Consider the following 8758-nt stretch of genomic DNA (forward strand, 5'->3'; position numbering starts at 1 on the left):
ACGTTTCCACTTCACAATAACAGCACTTACAGTTGACCGGGGCAGCTCTAGCAGGTCAGAAAGGTGGAATCCTAGGACGATGCCACGTTGAAAGTCACTGAGCTCTTAAGTAAGGCCATTATACTATCAATGATTGCGTTATTGCCATGCTGTGTGATCGATTTTATGCACCTGTCAGCAACGGGTGTGGCTGAAAAGCCGAATTCACTCATTTTAGGGCGTGTCCACATACTTTTGTATATATAGTTTACCTAGCTAACATTAGGTAGCTCGACATGTAGCCTAATGGAGGCAAACTGCCATGCTGCTCACATTAATTTACTTCGCTAGAGAGCTACAATGAGTGTTCTTCTCCCTACATTCTCTTTTCCCTCCGTTAGGCTACATGTCGCTCACTCAGAAATTACTGACTATAAAAACATATGTAACTGATGCAGTGTTGCCAACTCAACAGTAAGTAAAGTATCTATTGGCTGTCCTAAAAGTCGCTAGAAGTCGCTAAATGACGTCATCACCTAATTTGCATAATTGGCCATGTGCATGTAATTGTGACGGACGCTGTAGGAGAGAGGAATAACGTCGTGGGAGAGACAAAAAGTGAGTAACGAACACCCTACATTTACATCCCGTCCTGCCACGGCGGGATCAGCCAGCGGCGGCTTCCCGCATGCGCGATTCATTTGCAGTCTGGAGTGTCGATTCATTTGCAGTCTGGATGCGGAAGGGTGAACATCTCCTGCTCTGACTGCAGCTGGGAGGGACTGCTGCGCAAGGACTGGACCGCCTGTGAGTGCTTTGGGACGGGGGTGGGGCCCGGGGTAAGAATGATACGTGCTTTCACGTCAGAGTCTCCAAAAGTCTCCAATAACACCAGAAAAAGTCGCTAAATTTGTCGCTAGTCGCTGTTTTGAAAATGTGTCGCTAGAGGGGTCTGAATACTCGCTAAATATAGCGACAAAGTCGCTATATTGGCAACACTGAACTGATGGGATACACAAACAAGACAAGCTACATTCCTTGCCAAATAATGACAGCTTTATCACAAATTCAAAATGGACTGGTTAATTAAAGTAGGGAAATATGTGTTCCAACCACGAGCTGCAGTTTTGGAATAATAGATGCTGAAATGTACTTTACTTATGTCCAAGGTAAAATCAGTTATTGACACAGTCATTGTGGCGTAGCAAGAAGATCTGAATGCCGTGACCCAAGAGCTTGGGAGTTCAAATCCCAGGTGTGGACATGTTGAGTAATAATGACTGTGTAAATACATTACATTTACATTTTAGTCATTTAGCAGACGCTCTTATCCAGAGCGACTTACAGTTAGTGCATACATTACTTTTTTAAAAATTATATCTATATATATTTTTTTATATACCCCCCGTGGGAATCGAACCCACAACCCTGGCGTTGCAAACGCCATGCTCTACGAACTGAGCTACATCCCCTGCCGGCCATTCCCTCCCCTACCCTAGACAACGCTGGGCCAATTGTGCGCCGCCCCATGGGTCTCCCGGTCATGGCCGGCTACGACAGAGCCTGGATTCGAACCAGGATCTCTAGTGGCACAGCTAGCACTGCGATGCAGTGCCTTAGACCACTGCGCCACACATACACAATGTAAATATGTAAGTTGAAAACACTATGTTAAAAGCATTGTTTGTGTGTGTGTCCTAATGACACATTTTTGTTCGCAGGGCATCACCTGTAAAATCTTTTGTGAAAAAAGGTTATATGATCACGTGAAAATCCACATGTGAAACTTAATGTGAAATATCATCACACGTGAAGTGTTACAAAAACACATGGTTTCACATGTGAAATAAATATAAAGTAATGTGTTTTTTCCGTAAGTGTTATGTCAATATTACACAGGTAAGCTAACAGTTACAGAAAACTGTTAGCTTACAGGCTCTATAGACCTCTATGTCTATATGAGTGATTGTGTCCAACACACCACCACCTGTTATGTTGGGCACCTACTGACCAGAAAATATGATATGAAATGCATATTCTCAATGACCTGTATTGCTAAAATAAAGGTTTAAGGAAAACAGGCAGGCACCACATTACTACAAGACAAAACAGCTCACTCAATCAAGCCTGATGGTCTTGTAAGTATACAAGCAAAGCTTGCTTTCATATGATAAAAAGAAAGCTTGAAAAGGTAGTGGAATGGGTTAATGTCTTAGGTTGCGTTGACACAGGCAGCCCAATTCTGATATTTTTTCCACCAATTGGTCTGTTGACCAATCACATCAGATTTTTTCACATCAGATCTTTTCCAGAGCTGATCTATTTGGTCAAAAGACCAATTAGTGAAAAAATGACCTGAATTGTAAACAGCCTTAGAGGAGGTGCTCTCACAATAATGTGATTTATACTGCATACAAAGTAATGTATTGGATTCTTCACACACCACACTATGGCTGCATTTACACAGGCAGCCCAATTCTGATATTTTATATCCAATGTAGTAGGTCAAAGCTGTGTGCTTGAAACCCTTGGTAGAGCATGGGTGAAGTAGGCATTGTGGTGCTCGTGAATTTCCTTTCTTTTTCGGCTTCAAACCAATGCCTACTTCTCACTTAAAATGTATTTTTTTGTTTTTAATAACCATATGGATATGCATAATAAAGTTGACAGGATGAACAGCAGAGGGCACTAAAACGTCAAAATTGAGCACACAATTTTTATTTTATTTTTATTTCACCTTTATTTAACCAGGTAAGCCAGTTGAGAACAAGTTCTCATTTACAACTGCGACCTGGCCAAGATAAAGGGCCTGGACAAGCCCTGTTGAATGATCAAGACCTGTGAATAAACATAAATAAACAGTAATCTCATTACTGTACTTGTTGGTTTGAGTCTGTCAACAAAATGATACCTCTAGTGTTGACAGGTTCACCTCTTGAGTTGCTCAGTTGTAACCAGCATTCTGAATACATTAAGGGAAATTGTATAATAATGCCAATGCCACATTTCAACACAGTATTCTTTGAAAGTGTCCTTAGAAAATCTTTATTTCGTCATTATCTTTGTGAGAGCACCTCTTCTTTCCCTCTTTTGTCCCCCTATTCTTACCTCACGTGAGAGTAGCATTTTACAATTTTTCTTAATACTTTTTTCTAAAGACCTCCCCAGATTACCACATAACATTTCCTCTTGCCGTAGTAGCAGGACAAAGCAACGTGACTTTCGGGTAATATCAGAGTTCATTACTTATAATAACTACAACTCTGTATCTGGATATATACAGAACAGAAATATAAACACAACATGTAAAGTGTTGGTCCCATGTTTCATCAGCCAAAATAAAAGATCCCAGAAATGTTCTATACGCATAAAAAGCTTATCTCTCTCAAATTTAGAGCACAAATTGGTTTACATCCCTGTTAGTGAGCATTTCTCTTTTGCCAAGATAATCCAACAGCATGATCATTACACAGGTGCACATTATGCTGGGGACAATAAAAGGCCACTCTAAAATGTGCAGGTTTGTCACACAACACAATGCTATAGATGTCTCAGGTTTTGAGGGAGTGTGCAATTGGCATGCTGACTGCAGGAATGTCCACCAGAACGTTTGCCAGATAATTTAATGTTCATTTCTACCATTTCTCTACCAACGTCGTTTTAGAGAATTTGGCAGTACGTTCAACCGGCCTCACAACTGCAGACCATGTGTAACCACACCAGCCAAGTACCGCCACATCCGGCTTCTTTACCTGCGGGATTGTCTGAGACCAGCCACCCGGACAGCTGATGAAGCTGAGGAGTATTTCTGTCTGTATTAAAGCCCTTTTGTGGACAAAAACTCATTCTGATTGGCTGGGCCTGGCTCCCCAGTGGGTGGGCCTGGCTCCCAAGCGGGTGGGCCTATTCCCTCCCAGGCCCACCCATGGCTGCGCCCTTGCCCAGTCATGTGAAATCCATATATTAGGGCCTAATTAATTAATTTAAATTGACTGATTTCCTAATATGAAGTGTAACTCAGTATAATATTTGAAATTGTTGCATGTTGCGTTTATATTTTTTGTTCAGTATAAAATCAACTGGACAAAATCTGCTCTATTACCCCTGAATGAGGCAATGTGTAATTCACAGCTGCCCTTATACATTCCCAGAGTCCAGCATTTCTGCTACCTGGGGATATAAAGCTTTCCTTCTTTGCAATCAATAGTAAAAAACAACTTCAACACCATCTTAAGAAGCATAGAGTCTGATTTGGAAAGATGGGAGCAAATCCCAAACTCTTTCCAGGCTTGAGTCTCGATAATTAAAATGAATATATTGCCAAGAATCAATTTTTATAGTTCCATGATCCCTCTTTCTCCACCAGCAGGATATTGGGATAGGCTACATTCATTACTTGCCAAATTCATTTGGAAGAGGAAACACCCTCGTATTACGTGTTCTACCCTTCAGTAGACAAAATGTGATGGTGGCCAAAACCTCCCAAATATCAAGTTCTATTTATGGGCTTTTATTTTATGCCCTGGTTAAATCCTGGTACAGCTTTATCCTAGTGCCCCCTGGAGGAAAATCTAGTTGCCCCTCACAGACTCCAAGACATAATCCATTCTGATATTCCACTCAAATACTGTCACCAGGCAGGCCAAAACTCCATCCCACCAAAACAGGTTGAAATTTCAGGTGTTCTTTTCAAACAGTTCTTATACTGAAACAGCATTATCATCATTTTCACAATTTCACAGTGTTATTCCAACCTCGTAGTGTGGAAATATATATAAAACACAGGAAAATCACATTTTTGACTGCACTGGGCCTTTACGAATGAGATACAGGAAGTGATCTTATACCTGCTCATACCTGCTCTACTGTTGGCCCAGGAGGCCTGTTGTCCCAGGAGGCCTGTCTGCTTGTGTGTCTTTATCTGTGGGGACAAGGGATTCTCACAGATCCATTACTGCACTGAAGTGTATATAACTGGGAAATGACAAACATTCAACTGTGATTGAGATCAAATGTTGCCGTCATTGAAGAGGATGTATCCTTGTGTAGCCTCACTTATGATGTTATCACTCTTCAATCCTAAAGTAAACCATAACCACTAACCCTCAAGGCACTGTCATTCAGTGCGCTCCACTGTGGCCACCTAGGCCTCTTTTTCCTCCACTTGTGGCCTCAGTGTTCCAGCCATTTTGTAAGGATTCTTCTCTGTGTGTAAGAGCGTGTGAATTGTGTCTAGTTATTATGTCCATTTTCAAAGCAATTGTTCAAAATAGATCTAATGCATTTGGCAGTTTATGGAGCATTTTTTAATCCCGAACAACAGAAATGCTAATTGTCACAGCCATGTCATAATTGCAGGGCAATTATTTTAGAAGTTCTCTTGTCTCGTAATTGCAGCCCTCTAATGAAATCACGACATTGAAAAACAAAGAGGACAATTTGGGGAAATATCCATATCAATAAGGACACCTTACTAGACTGTCAGGGGAATTAAACTGTCTGACGTCACCGTGATTGAACCTTTTACTGATGTGGGCTAAATCAGTGTCAAACAGAGTGATTCTTGGTAGTCTTAAACAAATCTACTTTAATACAAAAATATACACCTCACACACATGGTTATTGGCTTAAAAAAAGAAGACATCTGCACCATGTCAGATATTGAGTTGAAATGTATTCAATTTTGAGTTTGCATCCCAATATTACACATGATATACAGTACAAGTCAAAAGTTTGGACACACAAGGTTTATTTTTTATTTTTACTATTTTCTACATTGTAGAATAACAGTGAAGACATCAAGACTATGAAATAACACATATGGAATCATGTAGTAACCAAACAAGTGTTAAACAAATCAAAATATGTTTTATACTTAAGATTCGTCAAATAGCCACCCATTTGCCTTGATGACAGCTTTGCACACTCTTGGCATTCTCTAAACCAACTTCACCTGGAATGCTTTTCCAACAGTCTTGAAGGAGTTCCCACATATGCTGAGCACTTGTTGGATGCTTTTCCTTCACTCTGCGGTCCGACTCATCCCAAACCATCTCAATTGGGTTGAGGTCAGGGGATTATGGAGGCAAGGTGGTCCTCTGTAGCTCAGCTGGTAGAGCACGGCGCTTGTAACGCCAAGGTAGTGGGTTCGAACCCCGGGACCACCCATACACAAAAAAAATGTATGCACGCATGACTGTAAGTCGCTTTGGATAAAAGCGTCTGCTAAATGGCATATTATTATATTATATTATTATATTATTATATAAGGTCATCTGATGCAGCACTCCATCAATCTCCTTCTTGGTAAAATAGCCCTTACACAGCCTGGAGGTGTGTTGGGTCATTGTCCTGTTGAAAAACAAATGATAGTTCCACTAAGCCCAAACCAGATGGGATGGCGTATCGCTGCAGAATGCTGTGGTAGCCATGCTGGTTAAGTGTGCCTTGAATTCTAAACAATCACAGACAGTGTCACCAGCAAAGCACCCCAACACCATAACACCTCCTCCTCCATGCTTTACGGTGGGAAATAAACATGCGGAGATCATCCGTCTAATGTCCATTGCTCGTGTTTCTTGGCCCAAGCAAGTCTCTTCTTCCTATTGGTGTTCTTTAGTGGTGGATTCATGCAGCAATTCGACCATGAAGGCCTGATTCACACAGTCTCCTCTGAACAGTTGATGTTGAGATGTCTCTGTTACTTGAACTCTGTGAAGCATTTATTTGGGCTGCAATTTCTGATGTTGGTAACTCTAATGAACATATGCTCTGAAGCAGAGGTAACTCTGGGTCTTCCTTTCCTGTAGCAGTCCTCATGAGAGCCAGTTTCATCATAGCGCTTGATGGTTCTTGAGACTGCACTTGAAGAAACTTTCAAAGTTCTTGACAATTTCCGTATTGACTGACCTTCATGTCTTAAAGTAATGATGGACTGTCATTTCTCTTTGCTTATTTGAGCTGTTCTTGCCATAATATGGACTTGGTATCTTTCCAAATAGGGCTATCTTCTGGATATATTGCAGCAATAGATTTTAATTTTTTTTGCCCCACCAAGACGTAGGGCTGATTAACAAACCTGCAAGTTAGAACTTGTTAATTGTGAAATTGATAACAAAAGTCTGCTGTAATAGCAGTGTTTTGGGGATCTGCATGCCCTGACTGTATCACGCAAACAATTACATGAGTCTTCATGACGTCTCATCACATTTGATGTAGCCTATGCTTGGTAAATCCAATGCACGCACACACACACACACACACACACACACACACACACACACACACACACACACACACACACACACACACACACACACACACACACACACCCTTGCTGAGCCAGTAGTTTGATTGCCTTCAATAGTACACCACTTCTCACCACAATGAACTCAACAAACAGGAGTTACATAAATGATACAGAGATATCAGTTTGACCCTGACCTCTGTAGGATGGCGTGGGCCTTATATCATGGTGGAGGTGTGCTGCTTTCCTGCCTGTGTGTGTGTGTGTGTGTGTTTGTGTGTTGCATGTGGTTGATACTGAACAGGAAGCACATGCCCCACCAAGCGCCTAGGGAGACGGTGGCGGCAGGTGCAGTGATTTGGTACTTTTGATCTCTCCTCAGCCCACCTTCCTGCTATGACACTGTGATTATCCCGTGCACTGAACAACCTTCGCCTATACGTGCTCAGAGTATGTTCATCAGAATGATCAGAAAACGTATATTACTGGACACGTTGTCAAAATTGTGAAAAATTACCAGGCTCTTAGGATCTGGGTTAAGCAGGCAGTGTAAAGCATAGGCAAACAGAAAAGGACAAGCATAATATTGTACAGAGGTTGCCATTATATGCCTACCCATGAAGCCAAGTCCATACAATGCCAACAAAGTCCATACATACAGTACAGATTATATGATGGTTAACTGGGGTGATATTTCTGCATGACAAGGAAGCTGAGACCAGATTTGAGCTGAGGAGAAGGCTCATTGTGCCAAAAGCAGCCCATACACAAAGCACTGATCCAATCTCTTTCAGCACCTGTCTGTTTTGGGAAGAAAACAAACACTTGGTTGGATGGCCATAAAAAATAAAAACAGCATCTTATCCAGAACGCTGCAGCCCGCCTGGTGTTCAGCCTTCCCAAGTTCTCTTATGTCACCCTGCTTCTCCGCACACTCCACTGGATTCCAGTCGAATCCACTACAAGAACATGGTACTTGCCTATGGAGCAGCAAGAGGAACTGCCCCTCCCTACATTCAGGCTATTCTCAAACCCTACACCCTAACCCGAGCTCTCCGTTCTGCCACCTCTGGTCTCTTGGCCCTCCCACCCCTACGGGAGGGCAGCTCCCGCTCAGCCCAGTCCAAGCTCTTCTCTGTCCTGGCACCCCACTGGTGGAACCAGCTTCCCCCTGAAGCTAGGATAGCAGAGTCCCTGCCCATCAGCTGAAACCCTACCTCTTCAATGAGTGTCTTAATAATATCCTCTTAAGGTGACAGTCCCCGAAATCGGGCACTAGAATTACTTAAAAAAATATGTACATGTTTACATGACTTATTTGATTGATTTCCCACTGTTTTATAAGTCAGAAGACAGCCATCCAGACCTTCCAAGGACGATGTCAGCGTCCTCTGTCGAATAAATGTCTATTTGCCTCCCTCTGGTGGTCGGCTACATCATTACATCCATTTATATAACTTAATTGCAACATTACGTCAAAGGGGTGGTCCTTAGAAAAACATTATCCAGCTCGACTGCTTCATGGCACAGACA

The sequence above is a fragment of the Coregonus clupeaformis genome, chromosome 34 (assembly GCF_020615455.1).
Source record: "Coregonus clupeaformis isolate EN_2021a chromosome 34, ASM2061545v1, whole genome shotgun sequence".
Lineage (NCBI taxonomy): Eukaryota > Metazoa > Chordata > Actinopteri > Salmoniformes > Salmonidae > Coregonus > Coregonus clupeaformis.